The 22,396-nt window shown below is 36.2% G+C and overlaps 1 protein-coding gene across 1 annotated transcript in view; it reads left to right on the top strand.

Annotated features, from left to right (window-relative positions):
* The first annotated feature begins 15,038 nt into the window (after positions 1-15,038).
* LOC145668870 (15-hydroxyprostaglandin dehydrogenase [NAD(+)]-like) overlaps positions 15,039-22,396 on the top strand; it is a 34,304-nt gene continuing 26,946 nt past the window's right edge. The window contains exon 1 of the mRNA XM_081737104.1: positions 15,039-15,193. The gene's annotated coding sequence lies outside the window, so the exon portion shown is untranslated. The remainder of the gene's footprint in view (positions 15,194-22,396) is intronic.

Raw genomic sequence — 22,396 nt, 5'->3', positions numbered from 1 at the left:
AATGGTATCTGCAATCTTATGAACAAAACCAGTGAATTGGCAATTTTGTGCTTTATAGAAAGTAATCCAGGTAGGTTACTTAATATTTTAGATCTATATCTTATCTGTCTTGACCTCTTAGAATGTCAGCAGAGAAGCGGAAATAGGCTATTAAACCAAGTAGAAAACATATGACGTGTTTAACGTAAAGGAGACAGTTCATTGATACAAATGAAATGAATGACCAGGAATGATAATGAAATAATAAGAGAAGGATGTGTTTACTTTTAACACGTTGTTTATGTTTTTCAAACATAAGTGGAAATGACTTGGAAACAAAAACACTTCTAAGAAATGATCAGTCGATAAGCTTACAAATATTGTTATTTATGCAATTTCAAGATAGAGCCTTCTTGAATGAATGAATGGGAAAATGAATGAACCAAACTGTTAACCTTGATGAATGAACTAAATGAAAAAGAAATAAGTTCCTTCCTATTAATCCAATGTTCTCTGCCAGAGTGAATGTTGCTGTGCTGAGCTTTCGTTACCATACAGCGATAACATCTTCAGAGCTATTCCGAAGTTCCTTCCTAGTCTAGTTGCTAGAACGCGTGCCTTTTCTTGCACGAGGTTCTGGGTTTAATTTCCGGTGGAAGGTCATCGTATTCACTATAATATGTGAGATCTTACTTTAACCTGAGGCCAGGGCCGGATTTAGCATTTTGGCGCCCCTAGGCCCAATAATTTTTTTCCGCCCCCCTAGTCTGGTTAAAGTTACTTTCCTAAAAACCTTTATTAAAAAATTACAACCAGTTCTCCCGTGTTTGAGATCAATGTTGTAATGAAGTTAATGGATAATGTTGAAAAATAATTTAACTTTACCAACAATTATTTGTTCCAATGAACTTCAAAATGAGAATGCTTTATTAGCCTGATTTTTTTTAATCAATTCAAAAAATATGTTAAGTTATGGCTATTTATTTTTATTTCTAGATATTTTTTTATTTTTTTTTCTCTCGGCCGTGCGCCCCCTGGGAGCTTGCGCCCATAGGCCCGGGCCTATTGGGAAATCCGGCCCTGCCTGAGGCCAAATCCCATATGACAAAGAACGTAAATAGAAATCAGTCGATCAATGACAAATGACAAATACTGTAATATTAAACAAGTTAGACAAACAAAATTTATTTAGATATACAGCATGTCCATAAAAATACAGTCATATTTTAAAATTATATTACGTCGCTTTGGATAATCGTATATAAATGAAATTGGTCACATTTTGAAAGAAAAGCTCAAATATTTTTGTGTATGTCAACAATAGACAACAATATTAATAATGGACGGGATCAAACACAGAAAAAGTAAATTCACTCATGTTTTCTTTGTAATTAGTCAATATGGGTTGATTGTTAGGATATTTAGCACGCAGTTGCTGTTTGTGCTGGAGGTCACTTGGGAAGCTCTTATGTTTTCGTTCTGTTATGCCAACGTAAATTTATTTATTTTCGTTGTGTTGTGTGGTTACTAAAGAATAAGTTTTAAAGAGTTCTGGCGACTTCCAGGAAGCCGGCAATGATAATGCCTTCTACAAGTGGCCGCCGAGGGCGCCTGACTTGAAGGTCCACGACTTCCTTTTTATGGGGTTACGTAAGGGATTGTGTCTATGCACTCTCTCTGCATCAAAACCTGCAAGTTCGTATCAGTGCTGCCATCCAGCCCATATCATTAGATACGTTGGAACGTGTGTCTTTGTCTTGGATCCAGAAGTATATGCTACTATTATTGATATATAAAAAAAAGTCAAATTTGGAACAAAATACTACTGTGTAACTATATTCACGCTGGATATGGGTTCTCATCTACATCATTGGCCACATAAATCGACGTGATGGTCCTGTTTTTACAGATGGACATCCCTTACAATAATAATCATCATAAATGCGTCGACGAACATATTCTTATTTTTATATATACAGCGTGTTTCAAATCAACACCGACAACGTTTGGGAGGTGATTACTGACACCAAGATAAGTCAAAAAGTATAGAGAGCTCCATTGTGGCTAAGCGGTTAGCGTACGCGCCTTTGGCGTGGGAGACGATTCCCGGCGGAAGCTCATGTGGTTCGGATTTCACGTTAATCAGTAGGTCGCGTCTCATATACCCTCGCTGCTGAAAGGGACGTTAAACTCAAAATCAAATCAACTCAACTCAAAAAGTATAGACCAACCTGGGTGTACAAATGTTTCCTTTCGGAGTTATAGGCTACAGAAAACATGAAAAAATGAAATTTAAAGGTCCATAATTCCAAAACTCTGGGACCTACTGTAGTCGGGTCAAGACTTCACTTAGAAACTAACATGTGTCCTATCCAAAAATCCATGTTTCAGAATCCTGTGGTACTTTCGTAACAATTTTTATAGAGGTAGTTGGTGAGTGCTTCAAATTATTATGCCCGTAGCCAAACTCTCTCTATAAAAATTGTCGCGTGAGTACCTTAGTGAAGTCTTGACCCGACTACTGTAGGTCCCATAGTTTTGGAATTATGGCCTTTAAAGTTTATTTTTTCATGTTTTCGGCAGCCTATAACTCGGAAAGGAAGCATTTATGCACCCAGGTTGATCTATAATCCCTACTTTTTGTCTTATCTTAGTGTCAGGAATCACCTCCCAAGTGTTGTCGGTGTTGTTTTGAAACACCCTGTATATATCCATTTATTTCTTTTTTGTTACAGGAATTTTCTGAAGTGGCTTTTATTTCTCCAGTGATGAAAAAAACAATGCTATGAGTCCAGACCCGTATCCAAGGGGGGTCTAGGGGGCCGCCCTCCTTAAATTTTGGCTGGCCCCCCTAAAATGTTTACGGTAGACTGGCAAATGGTGATGAACTATATATGAATGGTGATGAACTATAATATGGTTGCATCGCCCCCCCTAACTTGTGCCGGATCCCCCCTACATTTTTGGGCTGGCTACAGGCCTGTATGGGTGTATTTGCATCATTGGGACATTTCTTTTTCATAATATTATTTTTTTTCTATCTACAAAGTGTCGAATATTATCATCAATATTTCGATAATAATGGACCACCCACTGATCTTTCTCTTTAAGTTCTCACACATTGCAGTACACTATTTATCGTAACTTGAATTCTGATCGTAGAATCACGTCCAAAATTCTTAATTCATCGGTGAAGGGATGAAGTGGCGTAACTTGAAAACGCGATCTTGAGTTACGACCATCATCCATCCTTACTTAACCAGCTCTATCAATTATAAATAGTTTCATACCCAATTCCTTATATTAACGGAGATATAAACATTCCGAAAATGACGTATCTTGAAATGTGTATTGCTGTAGAACGTTGAACAAGACATTTTAAATCGTTCTCCAGTAAAATTATTAAAAAAATCAAGATACACCACTTCGCTCCTTCACCGACAAATAGGCCCATTATTTCTATGTTCATTTCTAAAAGGTTTAATAAACCAAAAAGTAGATCATTTCAAATGAATTACTTTGTATTAAAGTAAATTAAAAGTTGGTTGTAAGTGAACAAAGTGAAATGGAAATTCTACGATTCATTAGTGTTTCACGAAAATTAAAAAATCCAAAGATGATACACATACTAATAGCAGGGTCGGATCCAGGACAGACTTCTGGGGGGTTGTAATACTGCTGCTTAGAGCTACTTTTAAGAGCTCCAAGCTCTGTGATGGATTTTATTTATATATGAAATAAAAAAGTTTCCTCTTTAGGGGGCGCAATCGCCCCTGACTTCATTTAGAACACCATGTGCGTGGGTTTCCTCGGGGTTCTCCCGTTTCCTCCCACTTTCTTCATTCCACCATTTCATTCATTACCCATCATTACCGTCTCCTTTAGCCTAACCGGCATAACCGTGGGACGTACAACTGAAAGATTTCATTTCAAAGACTTCATCGTATTATAAGTGAATGTGAAATCTTATGCGTAATTTTCGAGAAATGCAAGAAAAGTTGATATTTTTTTTTTAAACCCGAAGGTTTGTGCTACATGATAAGCACGTCGTTTATTAAGACCAAACTCGTCCTGAAGTCTTCCCTCGTCAAGGTCTTCGTTATGATAAGAGCAAAGCGAGAGCACACGATATGTTTAGTAAGATATAGCCGAGAATTACGAGGATAAATCAAAAAATAAGTTTCTCTTGCGCAAGATAAATAATACACTACGAAGATATGTCTAATAGAAGAAAGCTTCCGCAGTTCATAAATAAATAAAACAAAATCTATTTCAGCAAAAAAGAAGCCATAAACTGCATCACCAAATTGGAAACCAACTTTTTACGCCATAAAAAATCACTTTTCTCGAGTTTTTCGAAAATTACTCATGATAATTTACTCTCAGGAATGTCATTTTGTCCCGCATCAACTGCTGTATGCTTCATTTATGGATAAAACTGGAGTTAAACAATCAGTTAAGAGTTAATCATATTTTTGGGTTACATCTCATTAACGTTCCCATGCACTTTCGTCTTGTTTGCGTCCTAATGAAGAGATTGATGAGAATGTACCCTATTATCAGTTTCACCTAAATAGGTTGTATCGGTGACCAGGCCAGTAGCCAGCCCAAAAATGTAGAGGGGGCCCGGCTGAAGTAAGGGGGGGGGCGATCCAAATATATTATATATAGTTCATTTGCAAGCCTACCGTGAATTTTAGGTTGGCCCGCAAAAATTTAGGGGGCGGCACCCTAGACCCCCCTGGTTACGGGCCTGTCAGTATTTTTATGAAGACAGTATTTTTTAAATATCTCACATGTGGTTATTAAATATTTTGCAGAAAAGCCAGGAAGTTTGGTGTTTGGAACATTCTTTCTTTTGGGAGGAGGAGCAGATTATATAAGAAAATCGGGTATGTCAGTGAATTCCATCTATAATCTGCCCTAATGCGGTAGAACAGCTAGCAACAGTGTATTGATTATCAAAGAAGTTACTCAGTGGCGGCTCTAGCCCAAAGCCGGGGGCCTAGGTCCCACTTTTTTGAGGGACGAAAATAATTGAAGCTATTATTTATATATTTTTGAAAGTTTACAGTAAACTCATGACACACCTATCATAATCTGCGTTCTGGTTGCCCCCCAGTTTTTTATCTTCCAGATCCACCACTGAAGTTACTTCGAGGAATTGTTAGTGTATGGAAGCATATCTTGAAATAACTGAATTTTGTGGAATCAGAATCTTTATTTCCGAACAAATCTTGTATTTTGAAAATAAAAAAGCTTAGGTGAAATTAATAAAATACACTACACTGATTTGTTACACTTAATTGTTATTAATATTACTATTCATAATAATAGTAATAATATGCAGTATTGTTATGATAATGACTAGATACTAATTAATTTGAAGTACGTATAGATACTCACTTCGAAGTGGGTCGTATTTATGACAAGAGTTATTTACCTGCAGATAAATACCATTATGAAATATTCAGTTTATCTTGAAGAAAGAAAAAAATCTGTGGGGCACTTGTTAATTTATTTTCATTATTACGTGTCAATGTGGATCTGCTGTATCTTTACATTGGAATTTAGAAAACCATCTGCCACGTGAGAAAGTTCATTTGCCTCCGAAGAGTAAAAGAGGGCAACGGGTATAATTGATTGCTTTTCTGGGCTGGATTTCTCGACAGATGGAATTTGACAAACAGTTTTAATTGTTTACTTGCAATTTTCGTTTCTTACTGAGATTTGCCTTATTGGCCATATAAATTTTGTTAGGATTAACGAATTTAGGAATTAGCAAAAGCAAATAAGAAAACGTACCATTACGATTTATTAGATATAAACTATTCCAGATAACTGCCTTTGCATTTTTTTTTTTTAATGACATATTGAATTTTATGTTATTAAGGTCATATATTAAAACCAATCAAAATTAATCATCAGTATCTGGAAAAATAAATTGTATTAGGTTTTTTTTTCTTAGTTGAAGAAGAGAAGCTAACAAGATCAAGTTAGGATAGGTTATAGCTAAGCTGTAAAAGTGTAGAAATCAGAATTTGTATTTTTCCTTTATATAAGTTATGCATGTTGTGCATTACAAATAAGGCAATCTAATTATGCTGCTTAGGCTGTTGCTCAACCTTTTATATAACAATAGGTGAGAAAGAATCTTAAATGTGTAAGATACACAGTAAAAAAAAAAAGTCATAATGACTACAAAGAAAAAGTAAAATAATGAATGTCCCACTTTTTTTTTTTTTTTAGCTTAGCTTAACGTCCCCAGAATTAAGGACCGAAGCAAAGGAGATGGTGATGATGAGATGGGTAATAATGATGGAATGAAGAAAATGGGGAAAACCCCACGTACATTGTGCTTGTCCACCACAAAATTCATCGACACAAACTGGGATCGAACCAGGGACCCATTGCACTAGAGGTGAGCGCTCTAGTACTTAGCCACCGCGGCCTGGTGTCTCACATGAAACTGGCACGACTCAATGTTTATCTCCCTTTCACGTAAAAGAACATTTTACAGTACTTCATATGTAAATATCGCAAAGTTACAGACACAAAGCATGTGTCGCTATATTATTACGCTATATTATGCGTATTATCTTACGTGAACTTCCTATGTAAAACTTTTTAGTTTACAAGTGATGGAAATTCTATCCTCCAACTTTCAGGCATTGCTGCGCTCGTAGTAACATGTTCTAAGAAACACGATGTAATTCTTCATGAAATATGTTATTTACCTCGTTCATAATATTCTCTTTCAGTTGGTCTATCGTCTGAGGGTTATTAGCGTACACATTGGCTTTTATAGCTTCCCAATAAAAAATAAAATAAAAATAAAAATCTCAATATATTAGGGGGATGAGGGGACGCCACTACGGATTTTGGCTAGGGGCGCCAAATGCCATTGTTATGTCACTGACTTGAATTTTTATGTTACGTCATATTTTAATCTTGGCTTGCTTGTCCATGTTTAAGTTAGGCCGAAGAAAAGTTATTTCGAGCTAATGTAGCACGGTTCTGGTAACAAGTAACATCATTCATGCATCTAGTTGACGCGTGGAAATGGTATATTTTTAAATAGGTCTACTTTTAAATATGAGGATGTAGTCTATATTCTTAGTCTATTGTCCCCATCCGCCGTTAAACCTATCAGTATTATTATTAGTAGTAGCAGGGGTAAAAGTGCGGGGGAACGCGGGAGGACGCCATCCCCCGTTCCTAAAAAAAAATACAATGGGCAAAGATAGACAGGGGGAACGGCGTGATGTCATGCCGCTACCTACCGTCCCCCCACCTTTTCAGATCCACTTTTACCCCTGAGTACTAGTATCAGTATTATTTAACCATATATATATTGTTTTCCATGCCATATATATATACTTTACTTTTCATTAAAAACATAATGTTACAATTGACCCAAAGTTCTGTTACAAATGTTCCGGGCACGTAGACGTTTGTAACAAGACAGATACTGTCGTAAAATGTTTCGTAACTTTCTATATTAGAAATTGTCATGTATGAAAAAATTGAATGGAGCATCAAAGCTTCACTTAAGATATTGTATAATTTTCAGACTTATTGGAGCATAAACATGTGAGAAAAAAAAATAAATGTAAAATTTGTTACAATTGCCCCCGGTCTTCCCTATACTAAAACCGAAAGTGATATAAATCCACTACAATTTTCAGTTTGAACATTGAACTACATATTTAAGAGCTAAAAGATTAAGAAATAGCAAAAACATTTAAAAAAAAAATCAATTTAGCGTTCTAAGAATAAATAGCATAATTTCATTTTAACACGCTATTTAATACGGAAGTGAGATAAATAAACTACTTCCGGTTTTAATGTTGATTGTTATAGAGTAAAAACGGTAATAGATAGCGAGAAACGGTTTTCTGCAATCAACTTAGTGTCCCTACAATATACACCATATTCCTTCTACTCTCTCTACCAAAACCTGAATTGGTAGAAATCTAATACCACTTCCGGTTTCAAAATTGATTGAGAAGATAACGCGCCATAAAAACCGAACTCCTTTACGTGGTGTACATGTAGCACTCATACTTGTTTTAGTTTATTGTCCTACGGCTATGCTCAGAGGCTAGGGGAGATGGTGATGATGTTGATGGAAGAAATGGTGAAATTAAAAAGTGGGAGGAAACGGGAAAACCCCAAGAAAATTCACGCATACGGTATTTCTTGACTACAAAGCGTATTTGGTACGAATCGAGATTGAAGCCGGGTACTCCATATACAAGAGATGAACTCTCTACCACTGAGCCATTGTGGTCCCATACATCTTGAAAATCCCTTTATTGTAATTCAGTATACATTTTGTGATTTTCTAAAAGTGAAATCTACGTTTTACTACAATAAGACATATACAAGAGAATCGAGAGATCGTTAAAAATGAATACTACAGATAGGAGAAATTGAACCAGTACTATATGTATTACTTTATATGCGTATATTAACAACAGTAGATTCTTTTTTTGTTTATAATTCTAGTAATTGATTTCGTTTTTTTTTTTTTTTTCGTGAATTTCAAATTGAGATGACGTATTTCGCCATGATAATTGTCTGTAAAGACTGTAACATTTACTTAATATATCAAACATCTCTGGGCTGGCAATCATAAAACAAACTACGCTTAAATAGTGACCTTCATTCTTCATTAGATATGATGCTTGCGGCTGTGCTCAAGTGCGCATCCTACAACAAACAACTTGGTTATGTGGACACGCAATTCCAAGTTCATGCGTAGATATCGTTTTCACTCGAATTCGTAGTGAATTTATTTAAGTGGGTTAGACTTTGCAACTTGGTTTTCATGTCGGTACAGTCGCCAGCAAATATGGATATACTAGAGTGACGAAGTGATGTGGATTACCAAAGTTTCTCTCAAGAAAAGTAACTGCATGCACAGACTGGTTTCTAACACTTGCTGCTCTCTGACCTTAATAAGATTAATCAGGACCGTATTTATGGATGAACCATGGCGAGGGCCGGCAAATTTTCTTGAAATAGTTTTTTTTTTTCATATTCTTGTTCAGGAAGTTTCAGAAACTAATGTATAAAATTGAAAGTGACTATGTTTGTGACTTCATGCCTCCTGAACCACCCGACCGATCTCGATCAAATGTTCAATATACTGTAGATAAGGTTCGGACCTGGGACGGTTTTTATCATTTCACTTTGGCGGTGCAACTTTGGGGAGGGGAAATATTTAAAATGATTGAAAATTACCGACATTAGTGTCGAATCCATAGTTTCCGGTGTCACTGTGATGAACAGTGACACTTCCGATGCCATTTAAATCCAAAATCAGCCCCGCAATTTGGGGAGAGGAGATATATAACAATGATCAATATTAGTGCAGAATCCATAGTTTTCGGGGTCACTGAGACGAACAGTGACACTTCTGATGCTGTTAAATTCAAATTCATCCACCATTGCCCTTATCATATGTCCAAAATGAAACGTATTTTTCCTGTGCGAGAAACGGGCATTCTGCTATTTATAAATAAATCATATACTATTCATATATTTTTGTTAATGTATTACATATACCTTTATTGAATCCAGGAGGATATCCTACATGCATTGTTGTGTGAGCGTGGAAATTTAAGGATACAAGTTATAGCGTATGTGAAGACACGCATGTACATCGAAGGTCATCAAATGGATAAGGAAAGTAACTGGAAACATGTTACGCTGGTTGCTACCTAAAGGAACGAAACATATTTTAACGGTTTATGGTGCCTCTTATCGTGTATTCATCCCATATCAAGTTGCTTACCATTTATCAAGACAAATTCGATAGTGAGTAAATCAGGGGCGGATCCAGGGGGGGCGATCAGGGCGTCGCCCCCCCAGAAAAGGAAAATTTCTTATTTTATATATATAAATAAAACCCATACCAAAGTTTGAAGCCCACCGCCCCCCCCAGAAGTCGGTCCTGGATCCGCCCCTGGAGTAAATTCAGTACCGTAAGACGGGGTTACTTTGCACACAATTTAAGGAATTTTAAAGAAGATCGCATGTAACTTACAAATGTAATGATTTAGAACACAGTATTGTAAACATATAATAGTTAGATATATGTAGAAAACATTCGTGCAAGTTCATTAGTAAACATTCAGCATGACCTTAGTTATTGAAATATAAACTTTGGTGCAAAGTAACCCCATGGTTACTTTGCACAACATACAAAAAAGTATGTTAACATGCGAATATAACGTTTCTGTGCAATGCTTTCCCTTCGGTGTTTATACATTTGACTTTCTACACAAAACTACATGCAGTCTACAAATATTGATATTAGAATGAGGGTACTGTATCGATACTTAGTATGAATTACTAATATTTGTAAAGAAAATTATGTATTTTCTGGTACCGGCACAGGAACCACATTCTAATAGTTTAGCATATGTCCCACAAAAATGTCAACTCAGGAATAGAAAAAAAATCCCCGTGAACTGATTTGCCTTGGTTATTCTTTATGTCCAAGAATAGCATCCCAACCGTAATTAGTGAAAGATTTACGGAGTTTGGGACTTCCAGGCTAAAGTCCACCCAGAAGACTGCATGATTTCTTTTTTTTTTTTAAAGAGTCTAATGTTAGTCATTCCTATGTATATAAGCTTCAAGTCCCCCAAAAAGTCTAGTTATTCTAAAACAAACGAAGCCTTTGTGACTGAAGCTCCTCTCAAACTATTTTTCTGGATCCACCACTGTTCATAATTTATTTTCCAACAAGAAATTCATTCCGCATCTACCTAAATAGAAAAATTACCTAAATTTAGAATGCAGGAGGTTCCAGTAGTAATAATTTCATATCTAAGCGGTATTTTGGAGCTGTACAAAGTAACCCCGATTAGAGACTGAAACCGCTTTCTCGCAATTTTACTTTTTTTTTTATGACTTTAAAACGTCTCACATTTCAACTATTGCATCAAAGTCCCATTATACACAGTAGTATTCTACGAAACTGACTTAACTTTGACGGAAATTCTTGTAGGTGATATCTTTTAAATTTTGGTGGTCTTTACGGTGACTGCTTTCCATACCTCTACGACAACAAACCCTCCCGGTAATTATGACTGATGGTAGCTAACCCCCTCTTACGGTGGCAATTGAAACTTCCTGTTTACAGTTCATGGCTTTACCGACAGAGGACTGTAAAACTCTTTTCATATTTTGTGCAAAGTAACCTCTGATGTGCAAAGTAACCCCATCTTACGGTATAACCCTAGAACAGATGATATCGGCAAGTGAAAGCAAGATATCTTATTCCAACAGAGAAGGTACGGGTTGAATAAGTGTTTATTAAGGAGCCTGGTTTATCAACACTCCTTCATTTATTTGCTCTCTGTCTGTCCGTCTACTCGGAAGGCATAAAATCTCAAAACACTATTTGATGGATCGCCATCAATTCTGGCCAGGATGAAGAGGGCCAAAAGGTAGGGATCGAGTTCATTCATGCACGTGATCCATTCACTGGAAGTGGTGGACAGCAACCATTTCCAGTTTTAACGTTGATCACTATAGCAGGAAGGTTCATTGATGCACGTGATCCATTCACTGGAAGTGGTGGACAGCAACCATTTCCAGTTTTAACGTTGATCACTATAGCAGGAAGGTTCATTGATGCACGTGATCCATTCACTGGAAATGGTGGACAGCAACCATTTCCAGTTTTAACGTTGATCACTATAGCAGGAAGGTTCATTGATGCACGTGATCCATTCACTGGAAGTGGTGGACAGCAACCATTTCCAGTTTTAACGTTGATCACTATAGCAGGAAGGTTCATTGATGCACGTGATCCATTCACTGGAAATGGTGGACAGCAACCATTTCCAGTTTTAACGTTGATCACTATAGCAGGAAGGTTCATTGATGCACGTGATCCATTCACTGGAAGTGGTGGACAGCAACCATTTCCAGTTTTAACGTTGATCACTATAGCAGGAAGGTTCATTCATGCACGTGATCCATTCACTGGAAATGGTGGACAGCAACCATTTCCAGTTTTAACGTTGATCACTATAGCAGGAAGGTTCATTCATGCACGTGATCCATTCACTGGAAATGGTGGACAGCAACCATTTCCAGTTTTAACGTTGATCACTATAGCAGGAAGGTTCATTGATGCACGTGATCCATTCACTGGAAGTGGTGGACAGCAACCATTTCCAGTTTTAACGTTGATCACTATAGCAGGAAGGTTCATTGATGCACGTGATCCATTCACTGGAAGTGGTGGACAGCAACCATTTCCAGTTTTAACGTTGATCACTATAGCAGGAAGGTTCATTGATGCACGTGATCCATTCACTGGAAGTGGTGGACAGCAACCATTTCCAGTTTTAACGTTGATCACTATAGCAGGAAGGTTCATTGATGCACGTGATCCATTCACTGGAAGTGGTGGACAGCAACCATTTCCAGTTTTAACGTTGATCACTATAGCAGGAAGGTTCATTGATGCACGTGATCCATTCACTGGAAGTGGTGGACAGCAACCATTTCCAGTTTTAACGTTGATCACTATAGAGTAATAGATAGCAGGAAGCGATTTCCTGCAATCGATTAAGCACCCCAAGAATACATATCATTTCCATCCCTATCTCTCTACTAAAATGATCCCCAATCTCTCTACTTAGTTCCGGCCAGTGATGAAAATTTTCCGATTCATAAAAACATACTCCACTTATTCCTACATCGTGGTTTAGCTGTGATGTGAGGTGGAAAATTTCCTTCTATATTTTTCCGGAAAATTTTCCGTTCTTAACAAATATCAGTGATCAAGTAACAATTCCTCAGTATTTATAAAATTGATTGAATTCATATGTAGAAATGTTAAAAAGTGAAAGATCATTTAAAGAATCTGAAAATGTTCATGGCTCAGACAATTTTCAGCACTATGTAGGAACAAGTGAAACAGTTTTTCATGAATCGAAGAATTACCGGTATCTGTCCTGTACAGTGATGAAAATTTTCCGGAAAATTTTGAAACGGAAAACTTTCCGATTCATAAAAACATACATACATACTTTATTCCTACGTCGTTGTTTAGCCGTGATGTAAGGTGGAAAATTTTCTTCTATATTTTTCCGGAAAATTTTCAATTCTTAACAAATATCAGTGATCAAGTAACAGTTCCTCAGTATTCATAAGATTGATTGAAATCATGTATAGAAATGTTAAAAAGTGAAAGATCGTTTAAAGAATCTGAAAATTTTCATGGCTCAGACAATTTTCAGTACTATGTAGGAACAAGTTAAACAATTTTTCATGAATCGAAATATTTTGTGTCTTGTATGGAAAAATTGAAGAACTTTTTATGAGTCGGAAAATTTCATCATTTTGAAGCAAAAACTAAAACAACTTTTTGTCAATCGGAAAGTTTTATTGCTCTGTAGAAACAAGTGAAAGGAATTTTCATGAATCGGAAAATTTATATCACGATGTAGAAACAAGTGAAAACACTTTTCATAATCCGGACAATTTTGGATATTATGTATAGTGATGTTTGGTGGAAAATCTTCCACTATATTTAACTGCACATTCAGCTATAAAATTCAATTCCTGTAGAGGAAAGTTAGTCAGCAACAAATTATCATTTTCCAATTAGCTTTCGGAAACCAGAAAATTCTCTAATATTTCAAGTTGGCAAGTAAAAATATACAGTTTCTCTCTGTGTGTGTGTGTGTGTATGTGTGTAAAGTGTAGGGAACATACATCGAGTTCGTAGAGAACAAATATCCCATTCCAATATTTAAATTGTAACAAGAAATTGAAATCTTTAAGTTTTACGTCCCACGTTAGTCTAAAGGAGACGGTAATGATGAGAGAGGAGTTAAATGGTGGAATGAAGAAAGTAGGAGGAAACGGGAGAACCCACGAGCACGATATTTGTCCACCACAAAGTCCACACGACGAGAGCTGGGATCGAACCAGGGACCCCAATCACCGGAGGTGAACGCTCTATCACTGAGCCACCGCGTGAGAGAGAGAGAGAGAGAGAGAGAGAGAGAGAGAGGAGTTGAATTGAGTTGATTTTGAATTAAACGTCCCTTTCAGCAGCGAGACTATATAAGACGGGACCAACTGATTAACGTGAAATCCGAACTACATGAGCTCCCGCTGGGAATCGAAGCCAGGACTTCCATGCCAAAGGCGCATATGCTAACCGCTTAGCAACGAAGGAGCTCGCAGATGAAGAGAGAGAAACACTGAGTAAAATTTTACTTCTCGGTTCCCAAAGGCTAATTGGAAAATTATAATTTGTTGCTGACTAACTTTCATCTACAGAAATTCAATTTTGTAGCTGAATGTGCAGTTAAATATAGTAGAAAATTTTCCACCAAACATCACTATTCATAATATCCAAAATTGTCCGGATTATGAAAAGCTTTTTCTACTTGTTTCTACATCGTGATATAAATTTTCCGATCTATGAAAATTCCTTTCACTTGTCTCTACAGAGCAATAAAACTTTCCGATTGGCGAAAAGTTGTTTTACTTTTTGCTTCAAAATGATGAAAATTTTCTGACTCATAAAAAGTTCCTCAATTTTTCCATACAAGACACAAAATATTTCGATTCATGAAAAATTATTTAACTTGTTCCTACATAGTACTGAAAATTGTCTGAGCCATGAAAATTTTCAGATTCTTTAAACGATCTTTCACTTTTTAACATTTCTGTACATAAACTCAACCAATTTTATGAATACTGAGAAATTGTTACTTGATTACTGATATTTTTTTTAAAACAGAAAATTTTCCGGAAAAATATAGCGGAAAATTTTCCACTTCACATCTCTAGTTGCGGCGCTGATTACAATATTTTGAAAGATCTCTGACTGTAATTTCAGAGAGAGAATGAGAAGGCTGAGATGTAGTAAGTGCTGAAAAAAAGGGGGGAGGGGGATTGCCTGTATATCGCATGCTCTATTAGTCATAGTACAACGGAGCCCATTTACAAACACTTGCTGCACCACACACGAGAAATCGTCGCGTGACCTTGAAACGTATTATAAACATACTCATACACTTGCGCCGGAGTTTGTATCTGGTGGATTAAATGATAGTTGCGAGATGAATTTCGCCAATCGGAAGACGGACAGAAACTACTATAAATACAGCAGCGAACTGTCTTCCAATTGCCTTTCCTAGCTGACTTGACTCAGGAACTGAGAGAGGTTAGTTCAATATACATATTATATAATTACTATATAATAATGTAAAAGGTAGTGACGGAATATTCGTGGGTTATAGTTAAGGAGCCGTACTTCCCATTTAGGGAAGGACGAGAAACGCCATACTTTCAGGAATTATTCATTGACTATCTAGGATGTTAAAAAGCAGGTAATAGACTGAGTTCTTGCCCTTGTACTTAGGGTGTTTAGGTAGTGCAACAGTAAGATGTATCCTCGTGCACGGGAGATGAGAAGTAGCTGTTCTTAACTATTACCTATTCGTGTATTAATGTGTTTCTTTACTTAACTTTTATTAGAAATACATTTCTTCCTAACTGCAAGCACATTGAACTTCAGCGTGGCTGTGCCCTTTTAAATATTAGAAGTTTTTAAGTTCAAAATTGGGTGCATTTATATAATAGGAATAATTAAACATAATCCGCCTTATGCAGAGTCGTTTTGAGGCATGACTAGCGTCATACTAAAGGCATGACTACTGCAGGAAATATATGTTACTCGAACTCTTTAGTATGGCACTAATCATTCGTCAAAGCAACTCTGAATAAGGCCCAATATGAATATCTAAACATCTCTCGGGCTTTCTCATGTCGGTTGTCACAGCCAAATTCACCATATGTGTAGAAATGAAAGTTATAATTATTTTCATTTCTATTCTTACATTGTTAGCAAATTATCTTGAGTTCAAGTTGATTTGTATTTAATTAACAGTTCAGACTCATTCTCATCTGTCCGAACTATTTTGGAGTACATTAAAGTCAATTCTGATACATTTACAAATTTTAGAAACTTTTTCTCAGTACTAGAGCGCTTACCTCTGGTGCGTAGAATGGCTGATTCGATCTCTAGCCAGATAACATCGTGTTCGTGGGTTTTCTAGGCGTACTCCCATTTTCTCCCATATTTTCATTCCACTATTTTTCCATCATCATTCGCATGCCTTAATCATCGTCTCTCTTAGCCTAAGGGGCATACTCATGGAACGTTAAACTGACAGATTTACTTTATTTTAGAAACTTCTTCAACTTGTCACTCTAATTTATTTTTAAAAATTTTCCCCATGTCTGAAAGTTTAATTTTAATATACCTACAGTAGACTTTCGAGTATCCTGATCGCAACTATCCGGCCTAGTTTCCGGGCTACCTTTTCATATCTGTGCACTGTAAAACCAGTTTGAGTCAATTTTCTTAAGAACTAGGCTTACGATTTACGTTAATGTTTTGTTTATATTTCCTGCATTTAAGTTAGGCATTACAGAATTTATTTTAAAATGTGAACAGTTTACATATACTGTACGTATTTCTTTAACTTACATACTTAACTTAACGTACGTATACAGGCGTGGATCCAAAGGGAGGGCTATAGCCCCCCCCTCTCCCCTTGACGCTCAGGTATACACTGGATAAAATGGGCTTCAATCCTACTTTCTTTACACTGGATAAAGCGGCAAACTATGGTTTAGTCCCTCCCTTGACTATATCCTGGATCCGCAGCTGTACGCGTATATAGAACTCCGGCCTATCCGGCTATTTTGTTATCCGGCCTGCCCATCTACCACATTAGGCCGGGTACTCGTAAGTCCACTGTAATTGATTTATTTATAACCCTTTCCGACACCTGGGCTTTTACTCTGTGAAGTGTTGGGAGTTTACTCTGAAATGTAACCGTTGCCTCCAGCAGGAACCAAACGCCATTGTTGCTTGGTTGGAGTTCATCCTTTCTTTTCAGCACTGAAGCTACATGAGACGTGGAGCTACATTAATATTTTCCATAAGTATAAGCTTTGCTTTGTATATAATTAAACACAAACCAACTATTTGTGAGCAAAACAATATATTCACATTTAAAAACTAGATATGTGTGACAGTTTCGCCAACTAACACTTTGGCTTCATCAGACACTATATATTGTTTTGCTCAGCAAATTGTTTGTGGACTTACAGTATGAGTTGGAATCCTAACAATCATAATGCGTTCACATTTAAAGGCTCTTCCACCGGGAATCGAATCCGGGATCTCATGCATCAAAGGAGCGCGCGTTAGCAATTAGAGTAGACCAGGGGCAAACCAACCAAGTGAGAGATTACATGCGTGCTAGGAAGAAATGTAATAATTATTAACATCACCCAGTGAGACTCATAAAATTTTATTAGTCCTACTCCACACAGATTGAATTAAAGCGATTTTTTGCGATTCGTTATCTCGACCGGATTCGTTAACATTTTCAAGGGTAATGGTGCCTTTAGCGTATTGTATCAGTTCAGTTTGGGATTAAGGATTCCTTTCAGCAGCGATGCTATATGAGACGTGTACCTACACCTTAATGTGGTATCCAAACCACGTGCGCTCCCTGCCAGGATAACATACTATATCGTTTAGAAGATTCATGACATTCTGTAGCTTGTATGCAACTTGTACAATAACAAATACTTTTTGTTTGCCTATGATAGAAGGATATGTACCTTTCGCTTGATCTATTTTTACTATCATTACGAGACTTTATTTTATCTGGTTACCTAAAGTATGATCGTATGTTATGAAAACATTTAACTGCAATTAATTAAGGTGACTGAAATTTAACGTCCCTTCCCAGCACCAACGTTATATAAGAGGAAGCCCTACTGTTTAAAGAGGTATCCGAACTATTACTCGGACTGGTATCCAAAAGAATCAGAAGCTCTCAACCAAGTGGAACACTTTTATTTCTTGGTGGATGTAGTTTTAGTCTTTTAATGTTGATCCTGGATATTTGAAAGTATCCATTTTGTCGAAAGTATTATTTGATATTTTGATGTAACCATAATTTACAGTATTTTACTTCCAAACCCATGTCCCTGCAAACGTTTAATAAAACATCTGCACTTCTTTCTATTGTACTTCTATCATCCTTTATCAGATTTACAGCATCAGCATATATTATAAGCTGGTCAATTCCATTCAACTCTAAGCCTTGGTTGCTATCTTTGATTTTCCTTATAGCGTTCTTCAGAACAAAGTTAAATAATAACGGTGACACCACATCTCCTTGTTTAAGACCATTCTCGACGCGAAAGCTTACAGGCAAGAATTTTCTTACTCGAACTTTACTTTGGGGTTCATTTAAACACATCTTAATTAATCTAACTAGCTTTTTCGGTATTCCAAATTCTGTAAGAATATTGTACAATATTTCCCTCCTAACTGAGTCATAGGCCTTTCTAAAATCAATAAATAATTAATGTACCGGGGTATTGTATCCCCATTTCTTTCCGAGTATTTGTAGGAATACTCAAAAAATACATAGACGTGATTAAAATCGTGCAATGCCTAAGTAATTTAACTGACAGTTGAATAGAAGCTTGTTGACATAATGTTTGTTTAACTGTGTTGTTGCTGCCATCTGTTGTCCTATAGCTTTATCTATATGCAGTGCTTTTGATGAAAGTATGAAACAAATTACACATTAGATAAGCGCGTTTTTATCGTCACTAATTTCTTGAGAACAAATGATTGTAAACAGTAGTAGAAATGATTAATGTTGAGTTAGTCTGACAGAAATGTTCCACACAGTAAAACAATTTTACCACACCATAAATTTCAGGAAACTGGAATTGTGTGTGGCAGGTCCTCAAATAGAGGCCGACATTTTGGAAGTTTGCCACAACGCTTACGAACGAACGTTTTCGTAAGAAATCGCAGCGCTGTTTATCGACAGAATCACATAAACCGAAATCTACATTACACAAAGTAGACTAACTTACTTCGTAAGTTAAAATTTCACGATTACCGAGTTCGTGTTGTTGTACATAAATGAAAAGTGTTGCACAAGGACAAAAGAATAGGATCTTCCAGTTGATTTCTTAAGACATTTGTGTCACTAAATGAATTTGAAAATGATTTTTTCCCCATGGAACGTGGTTTTATTAAACTAGTTATCAGTGGCGTAGGGAAGGGGGTGCCCAGAGGGGCCGGCTCCCCAAAGAGGTCCGACAATGTACTTTGGTACTTTGACGTTTGTAATTTTTTATATATTTTTATGTTTATACTAGCAGCGTTCACCCCGCTTCGCTGCGGTCACCCCGGAACGCAATAAACTTTGTTACTTAGATAATTTTTACTTTTTCGCTTTCAAGTGATATGATAAAAACCATAGTAGATTGCAGTAAATGTTAACATTATATCGCCTGTCATTTATGTTAACCCGCCGAGTGACACGGTCATGCGGGTTGCATATAAATACGTTTATTTTTACCTATGATGAACTAACAAAGGATTTGTACGTTATGGACACTTGAATGGTCAATTATCTCAAGACACTGGTAATTAAAAATTAAAGTGATATGATAAAAACCATCTAGGGTCCAAATCCTAATAACCCCCCAAAAATGAAAGAAATTGGTTCAGCCGTATTAGCGTGATGAGGGAACAAAGGATTTGTGCGTTCTCTTTTATATATAAGATATTTTTATGTTTATATATTTCTTTGTTTGTAATGTTTCTATATGTACCTATAACAACACTTGGCCCCCCCGCAAACACACATCCTGCCTACGCTACTGCTAGTTATATGAACAAGCATAACTTTGGAATATGAGCAACATTAAAATCCATATGCTTTGCATGAAAAACCACTTCAATAACTAAACTTATAATCTCATAATTAAGGGACAGCTTAGTCTAGTGGTTAGAGCGTTGGGTTCATGTCCGCGGGGTCCCGGTTTCGATTCCCGGCCGGTGCTTCCCAATTTTCGGCTTTCACCCAGCATCGTGAGGCAAACTGGGGAGTGACGTGAATGAAAGACGTGACGGCTATTAGGTCTAGAAAGGTCCCTATACGTCGGTTAGTGGCAGAGCAACGCCCTACTTGTCACTAGGCTGGTAGTAGTTCAGCCGATCGCTGACAGATGGCGTTGGAACGGCTCGGCTCTCCAAATGGGCTGTTATGCCAAGTTCTTTGTTTTTATTCTCATAATTAGGACAACCCCAAAGCACAAAAGGCATAAAAATGATAGCAGCACCTTGGACATAAGTTTGGTACCCTGAATACGATTTTAATTATCTAAGTGTTCAGGTAAAACTAATTGTAAAACTATACTAAACCTTAAGAAATAAAGCATAATATTTAAAATAAGGCATAATTAAAAAATAATTAAGCATAATATGTAAAGCAAAGCATAATTTAAAAGTAATAAAGCATAATATGTAAAAATAAAACGTAATTTTACAGCAAAATCAGTAAAGTAGGCCCTATAGTACGTAAAATGAAGCATATATATATTGAAAATTAACTATATGTTCAATTGTTAATCTAGTTATCAAGGATCTTATAAAATAGAGGATCTGCCCTTACAACAAAATCTTGAAGCCATAGGTCACAGTTTTGCCACTCCTACTTTGCCCACTCCGCCCAATAGGATCGCAATGTTTTGAGCCAACAATCATGGCGGAAACGAAAGTAGCCAATCAGACGATAGCAGAAACGAGAGTAGCCAATCAGACGTGCCGATGCTCGGTTGCTTTCTGGCTTCACCAATTTAATAGGATGAAGATACATATGGGCAGATCCTCCATTTATAACATTCTTGCTAGTTATTTTATTTCCAGTGACAATGATTACCTAAGCATTTCAAGAATGGATATTTCAGAGTCAAAAATTGTGTTCTTACGTACCAAACCTTCAAACTGAAAAATTTAAAAATATACCTGCAGCTCTGAAAGGAACAGTTAAACAACTGTAAATACAGTAAAACAATTAAAACAGCATTTCAGTATGTAAAGTTTAATGATTTCGTGGTTGCCTTGAATCAGAGCAATTCATCATCTCCTTCAAGTTTTCCTACCCTCTACCGGATTTTGAATTTTAATAGGTCGTGTTTGGCAAGAAAATCTTGAGGCTTACATAAAACTTGCAATTAATCAATCTCTTTCAGGTTATTGTAGCTTTATACAGACTGAGAGTGACATACGTAGATCACTAGATAGTCATTCTTAAAGGATTGCTTTGTTATTATTGTAGTACAATGACGTACACAGAATTTTGTCAAGTGAGGTCCAAGTTCCCAAGTTCGTATAATTTCAAGTGTTCGTACGTTTATACCGTATAAACGTATTATACCTTAATATGATAAATGTTTATTTTTGCATATAATCTTGCTCAAGAGATGTTAAAATGCTGATACTCCTCTTGTGTACGCCACTGTTGCAGTGTGCTTGTATAGTTGTACTATTTTATCAACGTATTTTAGTCCCAAAGAAATCGATTTATAGAATGGATAAACAGCATTTGATTTTAGTTTGTTGGTATGAAAGAAGCTGTGATGTATAAAATACATTAGTAGACAGAAAAAATAAGGTATTTAGAATCATATTTGCGTTCCATTGGGAACAAATTTAAAATAAAGTATAATTTGCAAAATAATAATAATAATAATAATAATAATAATAATAATAATAATAATAATAATAATAATAATAATAATAATAATAATAATAATAATGCAACTTTATCAAAAATAAATAAGTAAAGCATAATATGGGTTTCTCTTCTCGTAATATTTCAAGTTTGTAACGTAAATGCTCGTATATAATTAAATATTGCGGTAACAGTTCGTTGAAAATTACTTTAGTATCCACCAAAACTTACCACGATAACTATTTCATATTCCTTTTAAATTTTGTATTTCCTTAATAGTCAATACTAATCATTCATTTCCCAGAAATTAAAAATACACTTCAATCAACTATGGCTTCCTCACTTTCTCACTTAGCATAAACAAAACAAGTTTAAATCAGTGTTGGTAGGTTTCCTTAAGAAAATTTCCCTCGAATGATACAAACTTTCCCCTTTTCTTATCAAATTTTCCCCAGTTTGTTGAGTGTCCAATTCTTATGGCAGAAGTTATGTGATAAGTTTAGGTGTGGCGTTATACTAAAGGAAATGCCAACCACATTTGTTTTATTCACTTGCTTTTTGCTTCTATTTCTTTTACTTTATTCTTTTACTTTCTTTTAAACAAAATATTTAAAAATACACATCCAACAATGGATGCAATATATGCTGCTTTGAACACACACACACACACACACACACACACACACACACACACACACACACACACACACACACACACACATACACACACACACAATACAAACTATTGCTGTTACATTGGTTTATATCTAAAGAACAAAGAAAAAATTAGGCATTTA

This window comes from Thermobia domestica, chromosome 13, assembly GCF_964235325.1.
Source record: "Thermobia domestica chromosome 13, izTheDome1.hap1.1, whole genome shotgun sequence".
NCBI classification, from domain to species: domain Eukaryota; kingdom Metazoa; phylum Arthropoda; class Insecta; order Zygentoma; family Lepismatidae; genus Thermobia; species Thermobia domestica.
This window is presented reverse-complemented; position numbering and strand designations above follow the sequence as displayed.